Raw genomic sequence first — 12,095 nt, 5'->3', positions numbered from 1 at the left:
TATATATATATATTAATTTGCAAACAATATAATAAATTACAAACAATATAATAAAATATCAATACTTATAACAAAAAATAATAATTAATATCATAAATTTTAATAATGTTTTTTTAAAATCAATAACTTTGATACAAACCTATATAAAATTTTAAATGATGTTTTTTTAAAAATCAAGACTAATAATCAAGACTTATTTATAACAAAAAATAATAATATCATCAATTTTAATAATGTTTTTTTAAATAATAATTATATTAAAACTAATATATTTTAACCGTGGTTTGAAACTTTAATTTATCATATATTAATATGTAAACAACATCATTCCTATTTTTTTAAAAATAAATTTATAAAACTAATCTAAATATAAATATTACTAATCTATATTTTAAAAATAATATATATATTTACTAATCTAAATTTAAAATATATAAAATACTAACTTGATGCCGAGTAGCGTCTGACTTCAAGCTTTCACTCACGTACGATGCTTGCAAGTCTTCGAAATAATTAACAAGCACTGTAAAAATAAAAATCAATAACATTAATTAGTTATATCAAATTAAAAAATAAAATTATAAAACTACATATATAATATAATTTATACTTACCAAATTTAAATGAAGCTTAAGAGTAATTTTGTGTAGAGAGAAGGAGGAGAGAATGGTTAGAATGAGGTTTTAGAGAGAAGTTGGATGTGAAAAAATGAAGAAGAGGAGAAAAATATATATAGGGTCACGTTGAGCATTTGTGGCGGCCTTTGCCGCCAGAAAATCAAACGGTACAATCCATTTGTGACGGCCTAAGCGGCCACAAATGCCAGTTGTATTGGGCCTCCTTTGTGGCAGCCTTTGCAGCCACAAATGCCACGTGCGCATTCCTTTGTGGCGGCCTTTGCAGCCACAAATGCCACTGGTCCCGTCTGCCTTTGTGACGGATTTGGCCCTCACAAAATTGATTTTTTGTGGCTGTAAAAGCCCTCACAAAATCCTTAAATATTTAACTGGATTTTGTGGCTGCCTAAGCCCTCACAAAATCACAATGTTGTGATTTTGTGAGGGCTTAGGCAGCCACAAAATCAAGTTAAATATTTAAAAATTTGTGAGGGCTTTTTCAGCCACAAATAAAGACCAATTTCAATTTTGACATTTGTGAGGGCTTTTTCGGTCACTAATTTGTGAGGGCTTTATTCGGCCACAAAATATTTATAAAGTTGGCCACAAAATGGTGTTTATCTCATATAAATGTCTTCAGGTCATTAATTAATTTTTTTTATAAAACTTATATATTTTATTGACTAACTTTCAATAATTAATTTATGTATAATTACAATTATTTACAAATTTATCATTAATATGAGAAATTGGAATATGATATTGATTTGGAATCAACGTTAATAAATCACATATTTAATTACAATATCACATCAAATAATTTAATGACAAAAATTTACTGAAATACTATTTTAATTAATATTTAATAATTGTTTACTAATTTATAAAATTTAAAAATTACTTTGATTGAGGTTACAATTTAAACGATTAATTTGATTATTCACTCAATTAATAATTAATATAAAGATTTGTTCTTATTGCTTCGTGTTTTTCCCGTGTTTCGTTATCAATTCGGTTTCCTTTCCTATTTGCTCACTAACTCGTTCCAATCAACACTATGATGGTATTACTAGCAGAATGTAGAACTCCATTTGGACGCGGAAGAAATTTTTAAACCGGAATAATATAAAGGTTAAGAAATTGGGGAACTATGAAGAAGAAGATGAATAAAAAATTGAGGGAGGAAACATTTTCGGTTTAGGTTTAAGGATAGAGATGAAAACAAAAATGGATCTTAAGGAAGCATGTTTTTAATTTTGTGAATTATTGAAGAAATTTTATTGTTGTTAATGTTACTGATAAATCAATGACTAATTTAAATTTTAAGTTAAGTCGATGACCAAAGTAATAATATAAACTTTGAGGAATTAAAATATTGTTTATCATTAATAATATATAATATACTTTAAACTACGAACTTAAGTAATGAATTACACTAAATGATATGTCAATTTTTAACCTGCAAATTCATTTACTAAGTCTCTCTAACGTGAGTCAATTGAGAGAATTTAGATTTTCCCGTAAAGTAGATCATCATGAAAGCAAAAAAGCATCACTACTTACTATCTTTTACTAATTTATTTTTCTCAAAAGGAAGCTGATATTTTACTTACTGCTAAATAATTTAATACAACAATATATCCAATTTAATATATGATCAAGAGCTACATACAACCAACCATATACATATTCAATACATAAAACCAAGTAACAAGACACTAATTAATTACAACGTTCCGTCGTGACAAAATCAAGTAAAAACAAGAAACTAATACATTTTTTTCAAGATGATGATTTCCTATTGATGGAGCTCTAATAGAATGGTAGACAAGACATAAATTGGCTTAAATGGAAAATGATACCTCTTCATTAAAAAATGGTGGTTTAGGTTGTTAAGACCTTAATGGTTTTCATCTAACTCTTTTTGGGAAATTGGGTTGGAGTCTATTATCCAACCATGAGACTATCACTTACCAAATCCTCAACGCTAAATATTTCCCACATAGGGATTTCTTGGACGCAACCATGGCTCATAATCCAAGTTATATATGGTATAGTATAAAAGCTTCTCAAAATCTATCGAGACAAGGTTATAAAGGGAGAATTGGTGATGAATCACTTATCAACATATGGACAGAGCGATGGATTCAGACCCATTTAAATCATTAAATCTGTCACACCCAAAAATCACTAATATGCTGCCAATAATGTTAACATTCTCATTAATCCAACCACTCACAGCTGGAGTTACACCATGATATTCACAACAAGAAAACAAGCATTTTGTGAGGGTTTTTGCCCTCACAAAGGGGTATAATCAGCCACAAAGGTGGCTTTTGTGAGGGCTTTTGGCAGCCACAAAGAAGCTGGTCACATGATTTTGTGAGGGCTTTTGCAGCCACAAAGTGCCAGAAACAGGTTAGCATTTGTGAGGGCTTTTGCAGCCACAAAGTGCCAGAAACAGGTTAGCATTTGTGAGGGCTTTTGCAGCCACAAAGTGCCAGAAACAGGTTAGCATTTGTGAGGGCTTTTGCAGCCACAAAGTGCCAGAAACAGGTTAGCATTTGTGAGGGCTTTTGCAGCCACAAAGTGCCAGAAACAGGTTAGCATTTGTGAGGGCTTTTGCAGCCACAAAAGTCTGCCTTTGTGAGGAAAATATTGTTTATCATTAATAATATATAATATACTTTAAACTACGAACTTAAGTAATGAATTACACTAAATGATATGTCAATTTTTAACCTGCAAATTCATTTACTAAGTCTCTCTAACGTGAGTCAATTGAGAGAATTTAGATTTTCCCGTAAAGTAGATCATCATGAAAGCAAAAAAGCATCACTACTTACTATCTTTTACTAATTTATTTTTCTCAAAAGGAAGCTGATATTTTACTTACTGCTAAATAATTTAATACAACAATATATCCAATTTAATATATGATCAAGAGCTACATACAACCAACCATATACATATTCAATACATAAAACCAAGTAACAAGACACTAATTAATTACAACGTTCCGTCGTGACAAAATCAAGTAAAAACAAGAAACTAATACATTTTTTTCAAGATGATGATTTCCTATTGATGGAGCTCTAATAGAATGGTAGACAAGACATAAATTGGCTTAAATGGAAAATGATACCTCTTCATTAAAAAATGGTGGTTTAGGTTGTTAAGACCTTAATGGTTTTCATCTAACTCTTTTTGGGAAATTGGGTTGGAGTCTATTATCCAACCATGAGACTATCACTTACCAAATCCTCAACGCTAAATATTTCCCACATAGGGATTTCTTGGACGCAACCATGGCTCATAATCCAAGTTATATATGGTATAGTATAAAAGCTTCTCAAAATCTATCGAGACAAGGTTATAAAGGGAGAATTGGTGATGAATCACTTATCAACATATGGACAGAGCGATGGATTCAGACCCATTTAAATCATTAAATCTGTCACACCCAAAAATCACTAATATGCTGCCAATAATGTTAACATTCTCATTAATCCAACCACTCACAGCTGGAGTTACACCATGATATTGGCCCTTTCAATGAGCAAGATATTCATGAAATTATGTGCATTTCTCTTTAGTTTGGCAAGGACAACTTGGTCATCAATTTATTTGGAAGCACATAAAGGTGAGACTATTAGTTTGTTGTTGGCTCTACAATGGATGCAGGATTGGGAGCATTGGCAGAACTTTTCTAGGACATAGGGTGACAACTGTTACCCCAAAGTTTCTGATAATTTTTTAAAAAAATATTCTTACCTTTAGTTTTTTATACTATAACCGTCTTAAAATTTTACATTTTTCCCTTTTTGTCTGAAATATGAAGTTGTGAAATTACTATTGTAATTCCACTAGATATTTTTTCTTCATTTTCTCTTTATTTTTTTCTTTCTTTTAATCTCTAACTATAGTAATCTTAGTTCTCTAATATGCTGTTCATATTCACCCCAAGTCACTTACTTCTCTCATCTCTTTTTCGACTATCTAAAATGATATTTGTGTTGATGAGTATAGAATGACTCTCACAAAAGTAAAATTATGCTAAGACATATGATTTTGAGAAAAAATTTATATGAGTTTGATTGAATGTATAAAAATTTATAAGAAAAAATATATTTATATTAAAAAATAATTATTATTAATTGTGACAAAGTTGTAAAAACTAAATTATATAAATCTATATGATAATTATGGTTGGTGTGGTTTAATATACGTTAATCGGTTGAGGTGAATTTTGGCTAAACCTAACATGTCATATTTTAATAGATATGTTGTTGTTGCTTAAATTCATATAATATTTTTTTTATCAATTAAATTTTGAAAATACGTCGACTTCAATATTCTAATTCAAGTTCTGCCACTGATTGGGAGACAAACTAAGTTATGTTCGAACTACATTATAAAACTAGTGTTACGCAATTCACAGCAAACAAGTTGATGTTCCTAAGTTTGGTGTGAGTTTACCTTTGTAAGCAAATGTTGAATAACCATCCAAATAATAAGGTGGCTCTTGTTCGGAGCAAACAAACATGGTGGATGTATTGTTTAGGCAAAAATTACAACAATTCTTTACCTTTTATTAAAAGAAATACATTTTTTTTATTTGAGTAATTTTCTTTGTGAATGTATTGTTTAGGCAAAAATTACAACAATTCTTTAAGTTAGACTTTCTTTTAAGTGGGTTTTCTCCATTTTGGTCATTTACCTTCAAATATATATCTTATTATCATGATTTTTAGGTTTTAACAATGTTAAGGTGGCATTTCCAGATCATCAAATTAATTTTAACAATTTTTTATTAGCTAATTTTAATAAGTCTCCATGTCATATTTGACTTCCACTCTTTAAAGTCATTAACTGCGATAGTCTTGAACAAAACTAATTCAATCTAAATTGTTGTGTTTTTATTAGTACATAAATACACTTGAGATGTCATAATTTTTTGTAATCAAGATTACATATAATTTATAAACACTTACGCTCCTCAATCCATTGAGGCGTCTTTTCACAAATGACAAAACTCTTAGAGCTCACTTAATACTCAAACAATACACAGTAGAAATGTGTTGATGCAAACTTGATGTCAAAAATTGACGTTGAATGTGAAAAATGGGAGTCTAAGCAACGCATGAGGGCACACATGCCCTTTAGCCCCTTAACCATGATTGGAGGCTATTGTTCCATCTATTGTTCTAGTACACTAACAAGTATAATACCACTTGAGAATTGAGGCTAAGGTTTATAGTGTATAAACATCTATTCTCCTTATTGATACTTCTTTTTGCATAAGACAAAACCGTGAGAGCTAACACAAGATCCAAAAAAGACAATACAAATAAAACATGGTGTTGCAGACTTAAGGTTGAAACATTGACACTATTTGTGAGAAACAAGAGTCTAAGTCATGAACAAAGATTGACAAACCCTTTATCCCTAACCTTGAATGAAGGGATATTATTCTAGTACATTGAAAAGTCTCACATTACTTGAAAATATAGGCTAAGGGAAATTTATAAACACTCACACTCCTCAATTTACCGATGCACCTTTTCACAATAGACAAAACCTAGAAGACCCCCACAAAACCCAAAAAAGACAATATATTAAAAACATAGTACTGCAAACTTAAGGTCAAAATATTGATTAAAAACAAGCCAACAATTTTTTTCACATTACATGAAAATGGAGGTTAATTTTGGTTTATAAACATCAAGTTGTAGTAGATAAACACAATCACTCATCTGTTGAGGTAAAAACCCTTCTTATATATATTTTAATGACACAAATCTTATGAAACAAATGATTAAGTTTTATGAATGGTGATCTACTAATGATTGCACTTAAGTTTTATTTAAGGAACGTACATTGCATAAGTGGACAAGAAAAAAGTCATTCACATCATGTGAATAAATATCTACTCAATAATGAAAGAATCTCAAAAAGAATATATCATATATCAATCTTTTAAGAGAATGATTATTGCATATTCAAGATAATATCTTCATGAAGAAAGTATCCAATACATTCATACTTATACAAAAGTATCTCAGGGATACTTCATCGACAAAACACAACATGTGTAACACCAAGAGAAATTGTAGAAAATATTGCTTCAACAAAAGATTTATCCTCTCATATAGAAGACAACATTCTCAATTGTTAAGAAATAATATTCTCATGATGAACAAGTTCATTGCATTCACAAATAGTCATATCAGTTCAGCAAAATGATAAGAATCAACTTTGAAGAAGAATTCATTTCAAGATTGAGTCATTTATTAAAAGAATGATGGAAGAACATTCACCAGAATGTTTTGGTTATTTAATTAAACAATAATTGACAAATATGATCTTTTTGGAATAACAACATGCAGTAAATCAATTGACATTTCGCTCATGGTCTTCTCAACATTTAATGAGAAATTAAAAGTCAAGATTTGAAGATCTACTTGAAAAAACAAACATGCATAATGTTCTACAGAACGATATCAAGATTGATGACACAATGAAAGCAGAACATTCTGGTTGTCTTAAATAAAAGACAAGAGACAAATGAATCAGTTTTGGAATCTCTACAAACATATTTTAGATTGATATAATTCGCACATGGGCCACTCAAGAGTAATCAAAATCAAGAACTCGAGTTAAAGGTCCAAAGGAGGAAAACAACCTCTAGAGATCTCCAGATTTATAAGTTGTGATCAAGGACACATGTACAATGTACTTACATTATTCTGTAGAAAAAGCTTTGCATAATTGTGATTTATAACAATACCAGACATGTGGTATCCCATTCTCATACTCATTCACGTTTTCCATCAGACCCAAAGGCAAGAACATTATGGGTTTATCAAGAACGTTCTAGATAGTAATATAAACACACGTTTAATTATTTTTAAACATATCTGATACTTGGTTAATGTGTCTAATGACTATATTTAGTTTAAACTGAATATTCAAAGTCTATTATCATATATAATATGAAGATGAAGACAAGAGTTCAATTTACAATCTATCAACACTTGTTCAAGTAAGATCGAGTTAAAAGCTTTTCAAGCGAACTCGAGTTATCTTTACTATATTTGTGGATAATCATTTACTGAATTTGTCTTTATTTATCTCAAATAAATAGTTGAAAATCATTATATCCTAAACACTTTTTAGCATACACATTGAAGTTAACTCAAGTCTATATTTTATGTTAGATTGTGTGTGTTTGTAATAATCCTTTATAGATTGAAAGGTGACCGTAAAAATCATTTTTATGTTGAAATGTGAAGATTGTAATTGATCAAGGTGAATGAGAACATTTTAATTCTGAAACACATAGTGAAAATATCACGGTTGTGAGCATTGGACTAGCCCGAATTGGGTGAACCATTATATTTTTTGTGTGTGATCTTTCTATCCCTTATCTTCAATTATTTGCACACACAATTACATTTCACTTAGAATTAATCTAAATTATTTACTTCTAACATATCCAGAGTATTCTTGACATTTCATTTCAGCCAAAATTGATCTTGATTTAATTTAAATTAAACATATAAATCAAAATTGAAAAAAGAGATCACAATTCAAACTTATATTTCTTTTGATTGATATTACTACTTTATCCTTAACCTACCAAAGCTCATTTTCACAAATGATAAAACTATAAGGGTCGACATAAAATTCAAAACAGATAATAATTATAATAATAATAATAATAATAATAATAATAATAATAATAATAATAATAAACTCATACAAGATTCAAAATGAAAAATATCTCAAAAACATTGTACAATTGACTTGAAATCGAAAGATTATGATAATTGAATTGAAAAAATATAATGATTTGCTGAAATTTAGAACTGATCTTTAGAATAAAGAAAGACAAATACTAACAAATATCTTTAAAATATTTAACAGTGATCCAAATATAGAAATTTATTATTGGTAGTATACATGAATTTATACATTTAATTTTTCTAAAATTTAAAATTTATTTGTTCTAATATAAAACTTCTTCCTTTAATTTCTTAATAAATATTTTTAAAACACTTGTTGGCTAGATGCATAAAGTAATAACAAATAAAGATTGATAGGACAAAAGCTAAGAAGGTCAAAAGACGAAAAACTTGACATTTTGCTTCCTCGTGATGGTGATGATGAAGATTACTGAAGCCAGCAGGAGAAACGTGTCAGAGTTTACTTCCTTTCCCATGTGTGTCTTTGCCATCATTAGGAGAAAATTTGTGATTTTTTATTCTTACAAATTTCATTCAAATTATATTTCAGATGTATTAGATATTAACTATATTTTTTTTTAGTAAATACTCGAATCTAAATTAAAAATTAGTCCATTGCATTAAATTTAATTTTCATTAGTGAAAATTTATAAATTTTGGTTAGAATTAAATATATTCTTTATCATTATTTATTTGAGATTTTTTAGTTTTAAAAAACAAAATTGAAAATTTTAAGATTAATTCAATTAAAATTTAGATCATATTAACAAAAAAAAACTGTTTTAAAAAAATTTGTTAAAAAATGAAAGAAGTATATTAAAAAATTCACGTTTTTAAATTTAAAAAATTAGGTGCATAACTTACAAAATTTTATTTTCCTTTTAATCGTTAAACTTTTAATTCCACTTATTTGTCATTTTTAATGTTTGTCCATACATGACCAGACTAATGGAGTCTAAATATACACTACCACGTCATCAAATTACGTTCATGGGCTTAACTAACATTTTATCTTTGAAACATTACGGGGTAGTTATTTTTGTTCTTAATTCAATTAAAAATTTAAATTAGTTATTAAATTATTGAAATGTTAATTAATTTTATTTTTAATAGTATAATTGTCAAAAAATATTTTAATATTAAATTGTATTTTTAATAATCTTATCTTTTAAAATTTATTTTAATAATTTAATTACTAATTTAAAAGTTTGAAATCAAAATAATATCTTTTTACTTTATTTAGAATAAATTGAAGTGCCCCTATATTAATTTTATTAGTAATATACTATTAAGCAAGTTTATTTCATTTTAATTAATTAAATTTTAAAATATTATAATATCTAAACTAAAATTAGCGTTATGCTTTCCAAAAAATCCCTAACACTAAATTTAAAACAATAATAAAAAAAAAATGCAAAATGCAAAAAAAGATTGTAAATGGAATCATGTTCTACAAGTGAGTAAGAAGGGATCACTACGCGAAAAAACGGCTTTTACAGCGCTTTTTTTAAGCCATTTACAGCGCTTTTTCAAAAAAATAAGCGCTGTGGAAACGAGCGCTGTAAATGATACAACAGCGCTTTTATAAAAGCGCTATAAAACATGTAAATACAACGCGCGCTTGTTATGCACATTTTACAGCGCTTCTTCACAAAAAGCGCTGTAATATGCACCCCGTCATATGAGTTATGGGTGTGCATATTACAGCGCTTTCTCACAAAAGCGCTGTAATATGCCCACCCATAATTTCATATATGGGCGTACATATTACAGCGCTTTCTCGAAAAAGCGCTGTAATATGCACCCCGTCATATGAGTTATGGGTGTACATATTACAGCGCTTTCTCGAAGAAGCGCTGTAATATGCCCACCCATAATTTCATATATGTGTGTGCATATTACAGCGCTTTCTCACAAAAGCGCTGTAATATGCCCACCCATAATTTCATATTATGGGTCTGCATTTTACAGCGCTTTTCTTGTACATATTACAGCGCTTTCTCACGGAAGCGCTGTTGAAGGTGCACCATTAAAGCGCTTTAGAACAACATTTTACAGCGCTTTTTAAAAAAAGCGCTGTAAAATGTGTTATTTTTTTTTTTAAACGCTGTAAATTAATTATTTGAAATGAAAAATGCTTTTTAGCTTTTTATGGCACTTTTTTTAAAAAGCGCTGTCTTTTATCATTGTACCCAAAATTATTTTTGATCCAAAATCACTTCACAATCAGTAGAACAGAACATATTACAGACAATCAGTAGAACAGAACATATTACAGACAATCAGTAGAACAGAACATATTATAGACAATCAGTTCACACAATCAATAGAACATAAATCAGAACTCTGTAACTTTTTTAACATATATGTAACTCTGTAATTTACAACCTAAGTAACTACATTCAGATACATATATACAACCTAATTTACAACCTAATTACCTACATTCAGATCCATTATATAATAACTAACAGATCCATTATATGCATATATTGTGTCCTATGATCATTTACATATAATAACTAACAGAATATACATTATATGCACTAGCTACCATATAATATTCAGATCCCTTGCCCAGCACAAGCTATTTCCCAGAAAATCAAATAATTTTCATGTCAAGCACGTACTGACACCATTCTTCCTTTAATTCCATCAGATCTTCCTCAGAATATGATGGACTGGAATTGGCAAAGTACTGCAATATAAAAATTGAACATATTATATTAAGTTAGTATCAAATATATAGATAATTTATATATGAAAATCATATAATGCAAATACCGTACCGTTTCTGGGATAATAGTTTTATTCTTCTCAACAATCTCCTTCATGAATCTCAATATGTAGTACCCACAGTCGATGTTATTTGTTTGACGAGGGCACTTTATTGAGATCCATGTAATGTTATTAGACTTCTGCTTCGACACTTTAGCACCTCTTTGAGCTCGATAAACTTTTAAGGCACTATCGAATGAATAAATGTGATTATTAGAGCATGAATATTTATATATATATATATATATATAAATATTCATGCTCTAATAATCACATTTATTCATTCGATAGTGCCTTAAAAGTTTATCGAGCTCAAAGAGGTGCTAAAGTGTCGAAGCAGAAGTCTAATAACATTACATGGATCTCAATAAAGTGCCCTCGTCAAACAAATAACATCGACTGTGGGTACTACATATTGAGATTCATGAAGGAGATTGTTGAGAAGAATAAAACTATTATCCCAGAAACGGTACGGTATTTGCATTATATGATTTTCATATATAAATTATCTATATATTTGATACTAACTTAATATAATATGTTCAATTTTTATATTGCAGTACTTTGCCAATTCCAGTCCATCATATTCTGAGGAAGATCTGATGGAATTAAAGGAAGAATGGTGTCAGTACGTGCTTGACATGAAAATTATTTGATTTTCTGGGAAATAGCTTGCTGCTGGGCAAGGGATCTGAATATTATATGGTAGCTAGTGCATATAATGTATATTCTGTTAGTTATTATATGTAAATGATCATAGGACACAATATATGAACATGCATATGGATCTGAATGTAGTTTAGGTTGTAAATTAGGTTATATATATATACGTATCTGAATGTAGGTAATTAGGTTGTAAATTAGGTTGTATATATGTATCTGAATGTAGTTACTTAGGTTGTAAATTACAGAGTTACATATATGTTAAAAAAGTTACAGAGTTCTGATTTAT

The 12,095-nt window shown here is 28.9% G+C and overlaps 1 long non-coding RNA gene across 1 annotated transcript; it reads right to left on the bottom strand.

Moving 5' to 3' along the window:
* Positions 1-10,694: 10,694 nt before the first annotated feature.
* LOC140921029 (uncharacterized) lies at positions 10,695-11,333 on the bottom strand. The gene is made up of 2 exons (XR_012163873.1): positions 11,155-11,333; positions 10,695-11,063 (listed from the first exon to the last, which is right to left on the bottom strand). It is a non-coding gene; the product is annotated as an uncharacterized lncRNA (long non-coding RNA).
* Between the last annotated feature and the right edge of the window lie 762 nt (positions 11,334-12,095).

This window comes from Cicer arietinum, chromosome 7 (assembly GCF_000331145.2).
Source record: "Cicer arietinum cultivar CDC Frontier isolate Library 1 chromosome 7, Cicar.CDCFrontier_v2.0, whole genome shotgun sequence".
In the NCBI taxonomy this organism is placed as follows: Eukaryota; Viridiplantae; Streptophyta; class Magnoliopsida; order Fabales; family Fabaceae; genus Cicer; species Cicer arietinum.
The sequence above is the reverse complement of the archived record's forward strand: the minus strand, read 5'-3'. Positions and strand labels throughout refer to the sequence as shown.